Source organism: Pan paniscus, chromosome 12 (assembly GCF_029289425.2).
Source record: "Pan paniscus chromosome 12, NHGRI_mPanPan1-v2.0_pri, whole genome shotgun sequence".
Classification (NCBI taxonomy): Eukaryota; Metazoa; Chordata; class Mammalia; order Primates; family Hominidae; genus Pan; species Pan paniscus.
Window position 1 is genome coordinate 98,019,823 of NC_073261.2, and position 9,425 is coordinate 98,029,247.

Consider the following 9,425-nt stretch of genomic DNA (forward strand, 5'->3'; position numbering starts at 1 on the left):
GTTCTGTGCACCTTAACATCTCTTACCTGAATTCGTGTACAATCCCTTCCGGGTCAGCATCCATCACCAGGGTGACCTTTCTAAAACACCTTCTGCTTACTTGTCCCTACACTTAAATGTGGCTTCTGCTCCCACCACACTACTAGAATTGCTTGAAGGTCAAAATTTGTTCAATCCAATAAACAGTGAGGTCCTCAGACCTCATCTTACTTGACATCTCAGCAGCATTTCACAGCCAACCTCGGCCCCTACTCTTGGACAACTTGCCCTTGGCCTCCAGGCTTCCAGTTTCCTGGTTTCTTCTCTCCAGCAGTTCCTTCTTGGCCTCCTTTGCCAGCTCCTTCTCTGCTGCTGAAGTTCGTCTGGAGCCTCCTCTTTCTACCTGTCTCTCAAGGTGATCACATACACCCCATGGTTTCATTAAAAATCTATGTTGACCATTCCCCCATTTCAATTTCCAGTCGGACCTCTCTTCTAAGCTTCAAACCCCATAAACTCATTCAGGGACTAAGTCTCCACTTTGATGTTTCAGAGGCACCTCAAACTCAAGGAGTTAAGAACCAAACGTATGATCTTCCCCGACTCATTTGTAGCCCCATCGGATATCACAACAGTGGCTCATGAAACCACTCACTGTTCTCCATCTCCACTGCCCCCAGATGGGCCCAGGCATCTGTCCCTGCTCCCCTGAACAGCTGCCCAGCTGCTCCATGTCTACACATGCTTGTTCCAGTCTTTTCGTTTTCACACAAAGCAGCCTGAACAATCTTGTCAAAGGGCAAACCTGATGTCACACCCTTGTATAAAACCCTCACCAGCTTCCCACTGCCCTGCAGATCAAGTCCAGCCATTGTAGTGTCACTTACAAGGCCCTGTGCTCCCTCCTCTCTCCAGCTTCAAGTCCCACTTGGCCCACCTTCTCTGACCTCAGGCTCACTGAGGCTCCATCATGTTCTTAAAAATGTCATCCTTTTTGCGTCCTGGCAGCCCTAATGTGTGCTGTTCCCTCTGCCCAGAACTCTCAGACTGTGTCAGTACCCTTCCCACCTCTTGACCTCCCTAATTCTCCCTCTGGTCTCAGTTGAAATATTTCTTCCTACAGTGGGCCTTCTCTGGCCTAGTGAAAGAGATGCCCTGACCTCATGCTCCTCTGGCCCCCTGCACTTCTCCTCCAATACTCAGTGTGCTTTTAATTGCTTCTGTAAAGTCTATCCTGCCAGGTGTGGTGGCTCACACCTGTAATCCTAGCACTTTGGGAGGCCAAGGTGGGAGGATCACTTGAGCCCAAGAGTTCAAGATCAGCCCAGGCAACATAGCAAGACCCCATCTCTACAAAAAATACAAAAATTAGCCAGGCGTGGTGTTGTGTGCCTGAGGTCGCAGCTACTCAGGAGGCTGAGGCAGGAGGATTGCTTGAGCCCAGGAGTTCAGGGCTACAGTGAGCTATGATCGTGTTGCTTCACTCCAGCCTGGGACAGAGCAAGACCCCCATCTTTTAAAATAAATAAATAAGATAAATAAATACAAATAAATAAAGTCTATCCTGTCTGTCCGATGGTAAATTCCAGGAGGGCAAGGACCATGTAGTTCACTGCTGTGTCCCCAGCACTTAGCACAGAGCCTGGTATCTGTAAGTGCTCGATAACTGCTGCATAGATGAATAAAATCCAGACCCACTTCAGTCACTCCCCCAGGGCCCTCGTGAACTGAATTAAGTTTTGTGTCACAGTGGCTTAACTCCTTTTCTCTCTGGCAGTTTGCTTATAGCTTCATTGCATAACTTACTTCACCTTGTTGGGGATCCAAAAATTAGCCAACTGGGGCTGCATCCTCTGCTGGAATGGGTATAGCCCATGTTTTATTCATCTCTAACTGCCTGCACAATCCCCAGTATGGTGACTTTGCACAGTCCCCAGTATGGTGGCTTTGCACATGGTAGGAAACTGTGTCCCAAAAACTGCACTCTTGGGACTAAGAACAACATATTGCTGCACAAAGGGAGACCTATTTGGCCTCTCCATGGCCAGAATTCTGCCCCTCATTCTTACCTCCCATCCTGCAGAGTTGATAAATCTCTTTAAATAGTCCTCCTAAAAACCAAGAAAATCTGAAATTTTCCCAGTCATGTAAATAAGGCTGGTGAACCAATCAAGGACTGTCAAATGTTTTGAAAGGTCAATTAGGGTCTCTCTCACTTTCAAAACTCCATCCCAATAGAACACCTGCCAATCAGAGACTGCCTTAGTATTTCCTCTTTTTTCTCTAAGAAACTTACTCTTCTTTCAGATACCTTTGAACCCCTGCTAAAACCAAAATGACTGCAGATGTTTCTTTGCGGATGCAAGTTTATAAATAAGTAGTCTTTGCTAATTTTGCCTTGGGTTTAGTTTTATTTTTGACTGTAATCTTGGTGCCATGACTCGGATCCCACCTGACCTGCTCATCGCTGTGGACCTTGGCTCTTAATCAGGTGGGAGCCCACCAAGGCCCCTTGAACCACACACTGACAAGTAAACCTGCCCTGGGCCTCAGCTCCATTATCTCTCTGGTTTTTTGTTTGTTTTTTGTTTTTTGTTTTTTTTGAGACAGGGCCTTGCTCTGTCACAGAGGCTGGAGTCCAGTGGCACAATCATGGCTCACTGCAACCCTCACCTCCGAGGCTCAAGTGATCCTCCCACCTCAGCCTCCCTAGTAGCTGGGACTACAGGCACATGCCACCATACTTGGCTTTTTTCTTTTTTTTGGTAGAGACAGGTTTCCACCATATTGTCCAGACTAGTCTTGAACTCCTGGGCTCAAGCTATCTGCCTGCCTCAGCCTCCCAAAATGCTAGGATTGCAGGTTGGCCACTGTGCCTGGCCAACTCCATGCTCTTTGTGCTGAGTTCCGTGGCTGTTTTATTTACTTGTCAAATCCAGTTATTTATATTTGGTTAATGTTTCCCTTTGGAGCTGCATCCTTGGTGATTTGCTTCCACCTGTCCCTTGTTTTTTCCTGTGTCCTTAAGTGTTATTTGTTTATTTATTTAAAAAAAAATTTTTTTTGAGACAGAGTCTCACTCTTGCCCAGGCTGGAGTGCAATGGCATGATCTCAGCTCACTGCAACCTCCGCCTCCTGGGTTCAAGCAATTCTCCTGCCTCAGCCTCCTGAGTAGCTGGGATTACAGCCTCCTGCTACCACATCTGGCTAATTTTTTGTATTTTTAGTAGAGACGGGGTTTCACCATGTTGACCAGACTGGTCTTGAACTCGTGATCTCAGGTGATCCACCCGCCTCAGCCTCCAAAAGTGCTAGGGTTACAGGCGTGAGCCACCGTGCCCAGCCCTTAAGTGTTATTTAATTATGAGAAGGAAGAATTTAGAGTAGAACACAGGCATAGTTCCTATAATTTGGCTGTTTGAGACAGCCTTACAGACTAGAAAGTTTGCAGTTCCCTCCAGACCAACATCCTCTAAGAACAAACTTTGCTGTGGGTGACCAATAACACCTGATGAGATTATTTTCCCATCTTGGCTATTTGTCCTGAGAGCCTTGTTTGGATTCAGAGAGCACATTCCTTCTGATACATTCCACCTGTTAGGGACTCAAGACTGTTGGGTCTAAATTCTGAGGGGCTGACCATTAGGTCAGGGGCCCAAGACACTAAGTTGTCTAAACACCTTCAGCTGACTGTAACTTTCAACTGCAGTAACCAGGAGTCTTCCCAATCTAACCTCCCCCTCTGCAAAAAACTCCACTTCTTACAGGTATCCACATGACCACCATAACTTCTATCTCTCTAAATGGCAGAATTTCACCAAGGATGTTTTGGCATTCAATGCACACTTTGGGGAACATTTAATTTCATTCAAACTGCTCATTTGAGAGGTGCCTTAAAACAAAAGAATAAAATTCCCCTGGCCCAAGAAGCACAGGTGTTTTTTTTTGTTTTTTTTTTTTTGAGACGGAGTCTCACTCATTTTGTTGCCCAGGCTGGAGTGCAGTGGTGCAATCTCCACTCACTGCAACCACCATTTCCTGGGTTCAAGCGATTATCCTGCTTCAGCCTCCCAAATAGCTGGGATAACAGGTGCGCACCACCACGCCTGGCTAATTTTGTATTTTAGGTAGAGGCAGGGTTTTGCCATGTTGGCCAGGCTGGTCTTGTCTAAATATTACATTTTATTGACGACCCCGAATAACCAAAACAATGTTGGAAATAAAGAACAAAGCTAGAGAACTCACACTTACTGATTTCAAAGCTTACTACAAAGCTATAGTAGTCAGAACACTGTGGTACTGGCATAAAGACAGACACATAGACCAATAGAATAGGATACACAGTCCAGAGACAAACTCTCTCATATATAGTTAAATGGTTTTCAGCAAGGGTGCAAGACCATTCAATGGAGGAAAGGACAGTCTTTTCAACAAATAATGCTGGGAAAACTGAATATCTCATGCAAACGAATGAAGCTGGGCCCTTACCTAATGCCATATACAAAAATGAACTCAAAATGGATCAAAGACCTAAATGTAAGACCAAAAACTCTAAAACTTTTAGGAGAAAGCATAGGGCAAAAGTTTTATGACATTGGATTTGGCAGTGATTTCTTGAATATGACACTAACAGACAGGAAATAAGGAAAAAATAGACAAATTGGACTCCATGAAAATTTAAAAGTTTTGTGCATCAAAAGACACTATCAATAGAATGAAAAGGCAATCTATGCAATGGGAGAAAATATTTGCAAATTATATATCTGATAAGGGATTGATATCCAGAATATATACAGGATGCCTAAGACTCAACAACAACAAAACAACCCAACTCAGTAATGGGCTAAGGACTTGGATAAACATTTCTCCAAGGAAGATATGCAAATGGTCAATAAGCACATGAAAAGATGCTTAACACCACTTATCACTAGAAAAATGTGCATCAAAACTACCATGAGATACTACCTCACACCCAGTTGATGGCTACTCTTTTTTTAAAAAAAGCAGAAAATAGATGTTGGTGAGGGTGTGGAGAAATTGGAACCCTTGTACATTATTGATAGGCATATAAAATGGCACAGCTACTGTGGAAAACAGTACGGTGGTTCCCCAAAATGTTAAAAATAGAATTATCATGTCAACCAGCAATTCTAGCTCTGTGTATTTATCCAAAGGAATTGAAAGCACGGTGTTGAAGAGATATGTGCACTCCTACATTCATAGCGGCATTATTCACAATGACTAAAACACGGAAGCAACCCAAGTGTCCACTGACTGATGACTAGATAAGCAAAATGTGGTATAAACATGCAACTGAATATTATTCAGCCTTTAAAAGGAAGGAAATTCTGACATATGCTACAATACGGATGAATCTTTTTTTTATCTTTATTTTTAACAGGATATGGCTCTGTTGCCTAGGCTGAAGTGCAGTGGTACAATCACTGCTCACTACAGCCTTGACTTCTCAGGCTCAAGCGATCCTCCTACCTCAACCACCCAAGTAGCTGGGACTACAAGCACACACCACGGTCAGGCCTCTGAGCCCAAGCTAAGCCATCATATCCCCTGTGACCTGCACGTATACATCCGGATGGCCTGAAGCAACTGAAGATCCATAAAATAAGTGAAAATCGCCTTAACTGATGACATTCCACCATTGTGATTTGTTTCTGCCCCATCCTAACTGATCAATGTACTTTGTAATCTCCCCCACCCTTAAGAAGTTTCTTTGTAATTCTCCCCACCCTTGAGAATGTACTTTGTGAGATCCACCCCCTGCTCCCAAAACATTGCTCCTAACTTCACCGCCTATCCCAAAACCTGTAAGAACTAATGATAATCCCACCACCCTTTGCTGACTCTCTTTTTGGACTCATCCCACCTGCACCCAGGTGAAATAAACAGCCTTGTTGCTCACACAAAGCCTGTTTGGTGGTCTCTTCACATGGACATGCGTGACATTTGGTGCCAAAGACCCGGGACAGGAGGACTCCTTCAGGAGACTGGTCCCCTGTCCTCATCCTCACTCCGTGAGGAGATCCACCTAACAACCTCGGGTCCTCAGACCAACCAGCCCAAGGAACATCTCATCAATTTCAAATCGGGTAAGCAGTCTTTTCACTCTTCTCCAATCTCTCTCGCTACCTTTCAATCTTCTCTCTCACTATCCTTCAATCTCCCTGTCCTTTCAATTCCAGTTCTTTTTCCTCTCTAGTAGAGACAAAGAAGACACATTTTATCCGTGGACGCAAAACTCCGGTGCTGGTCACGGACTCGGGAAGACAGTCTTCTCTCAGTGTTTAATCACTGTGGGGATGCCTGCCTGATTATTCACCCACATTTCATTGGTGTCTGATTACCGTGGGGACGCCTGCCTTGGTCATTCACCCACATTCCCTTGGTGGCAAGTCAATTGCAGGGACGCCTGCTTTGGCTGCTCACCCACATTGCAGCCCAGGGTTGCTCCCCACCCCCTTCTCCATGTCTCTACCTTTCTCTTTAAACTTACTTCCTTCATTATGGGCAACCTTCCGCCCTCCATTCCCCCTTCTTCTCCCTTAGCCTGTGTTCTCAAGAACTTAAAACCTCTTCAACTCACACCTGACCTAAAACTTAAATGCCTTATTTTCTTCTGCAATACCACTTGGCCCCAATACAAACTCGAGAGTAGTTCCAAGTGGCCAGAGAATAGCACTTTCGATTAGTCTATCCTACAAGATCTAGATAATTTTTGTCGAAAAATGGGCAAATGGTCTGAGGTGCCTGATGTCCAGGCATTCTTTTACACAGTGGTCCCTCCCTAGTCTCTGATCCCAATGCAACTTGTCCCACATCTTTCTTTTTTCTCTACTGTCTATTCCTTCAGTCTCCACCCCAAGCTCTGAGTCCTTTGAATCCTTCTTTTCTACGGACTCATCTGACCTCTCTCCTTCTCCCCAGGCTGCTCCTTGCCAGGCTGAATCAGGTCCCAATTATTCCTCAGCCTCTGCTCCCCCACCCTACAATCTTTCTATTACCTCCCCTCCCCATATCCGGTCTGGTTTACAGTTTCATTCTGCAACTAGCTCTCCCCCACCTGCCCAACAATTTCCTCTTAGAGATGTGGCTGGAGCTGAAGGCATAGTCAGGGTACATGTGCCTTTTTCTCTAGCAGACCTTTCCCAAATCAGCCAGCATTTAGGCTCTTTCTCATCAGACCCCACTAAATATACACAGGAATTCCGATGTCTAACTCTATCCTACAATTTAACCTGGAGTGACTTAAATGTCATCCTAACTTCTACCCTCTCCCCAGATGAATGGGAAAGTGTTTTTTCTCTAGCCCAATCTCACGCTGATAACCGCTGGCTTCATGAACCAGACCTTCAGGAAGGCATTAGAGCAGTTCCCCAAGAAGATCCCCAATGGAACTATCAGGCAGATTCCCCAGGTATAGCTAGGCAAGATTACATGGTTTCCTGCCTCATTGAAGGGCTTAAAAAGGCAGCTTACAAAGCTGTTAATTATGATAAACTTAAAGAAACTACCCAAGGTAAAGACGAAAACCCAGCCCAGTTCAAGGCCCACTTAGCAGCAACCCTTAGATGCTTTACCACCCTAGACCCAGAGGGGCCAGAAGGCCGCCTTATTCTTAATATGCATTTTATCATCCAGTCAGCTCCTGACATTAGAAAAAAGCTTCAAAAATTGGAATCTGGCCCTCAAACCCCACAACAGGAATTAATCAACCTCACCTTCAAGGTGTACAATAATAGAGAGGAGGTAGCCAGACAGCAACACATTTCTGAGTTACAGCTACTTGCCTCTGCTGTAAGACAACCCACAACCCTGTCTCCAGCATACAAGAACTTCAGAACATCCAAGCCAAGGCTCCCAGGGGCTCCTTCAAAACATCCTCATGGACCTTGCTTCAAATGCCGAAAGCCTGGCCACTGGGCCTCAGAATGCCCACAGCCCGGGATTCCTCCTAAGCTGTGCCCTGTCTGTGTGGGCCCCCATTGGAGGTCGGACTGTCCGACTCAACATCGCTGCTGCTCCTAAAGCCCCTGGAGCCAAAGCCCAACATTCCTTGGCTGACTCCTTCCCAGATATCCTTGGCTTAGCAGCTGAAGACTGATGCTGCCTGATTGCCTCGGAAGCCCCCTGAACCATCACAGATGCCAAGCTTCAGGTAACTCTTACAGTGGAGGGTAAGTCTGTCCCCTGTTTAATTGATACGGGGGCTACCCATTCCACATTACCTTCTTTTCAAGGGCCTGTTTCCCTTGCCCCCATAACTGTTGTGGGTATTGACGGCCAAGCTTCAAAGCCCCTTAAAACTCCCCCACTCTGGTGCCAACTCGGACAACATTGTTTTAAGCACTCTTTTTTAGTTATCCCCACCTTCCCAGTTCCCTTATTAGGCTGAGACAATTTAACCAAATTATCTGCTTCCCTGATTATTCCTGGACTACAGCCACATCTCATTGCCACCCTTCTTCCCAACCCAAAGCCTCCTTCGCGTCTTCCTCTTGTATCCCCTCACCTTAACCCACAAGTATGGGACACCTCCCCTCCCTCCCTGGCAAATGATCACATGCCCATTACTATCCCATTAAAACCTAATCACCCTTACCCTGCTCAATGCCCATATCCCATCCCACAACAGGCTTTAAAGGGATTAAACCTGTTATCACTCGCCTGCTACAGCATGGGCTTCTAAAACCTATAAACTCTCCTTACAATTCTCCCATTTTGCCTGTTCAAAAACCAGACAAATCTTACAGGTTAGTTCAGGATCTGCACCTTATCAACCAAATTGTTTTGCCTATCCATCCTGTAGTGCCCAGCCCGTACACTCTTTTGTCCTCAATACCTTCCTCCACAACTCACTATTCCGTTCCTGATCTTAAAGATGCTTTTTTCACTATTCCCCTACACCCCTCATCCCAGCCTCTCTTTGCTTTTACCTGGACTGACCCTGACACCCATCAGTCCCAGCAGCTTACCTGGGCTGTACTGCCACAATGCTTCAGAGACAGCCCTCATTACTTCAGCCAAGCTCTTTCTCATGATTTACTTTCTTTCCACCCCTCCGCTTCTCACCTTATTCAATATATTGATGACCTTCCACTTTGCAGCCCCTCCTTTGAATCTTCTCAACAAGACACCCTCCTGCTCCTTCAACATTTATTCTCCAAGGGATATCAGGTATCCCCTTCCAAAGCTCAAATTTCTTCTCCATCCATTACCTACCTCAGCATAATTCTTCATAAAAACACCGATCATGTCCGACTGATCTCTCAAACCCCAATCCCTTCTACAAAACAACAACTCCTTTCCTTCCTGGGTGTGGTTGGATACTTTCGCCTTTGGATACCTGGTTTTGCCATCCTAACAAAACCATTATATAAACTCACAAAAGGAAACCTAGCTGACCCCATAGATCCTAAATCCTTTCCCC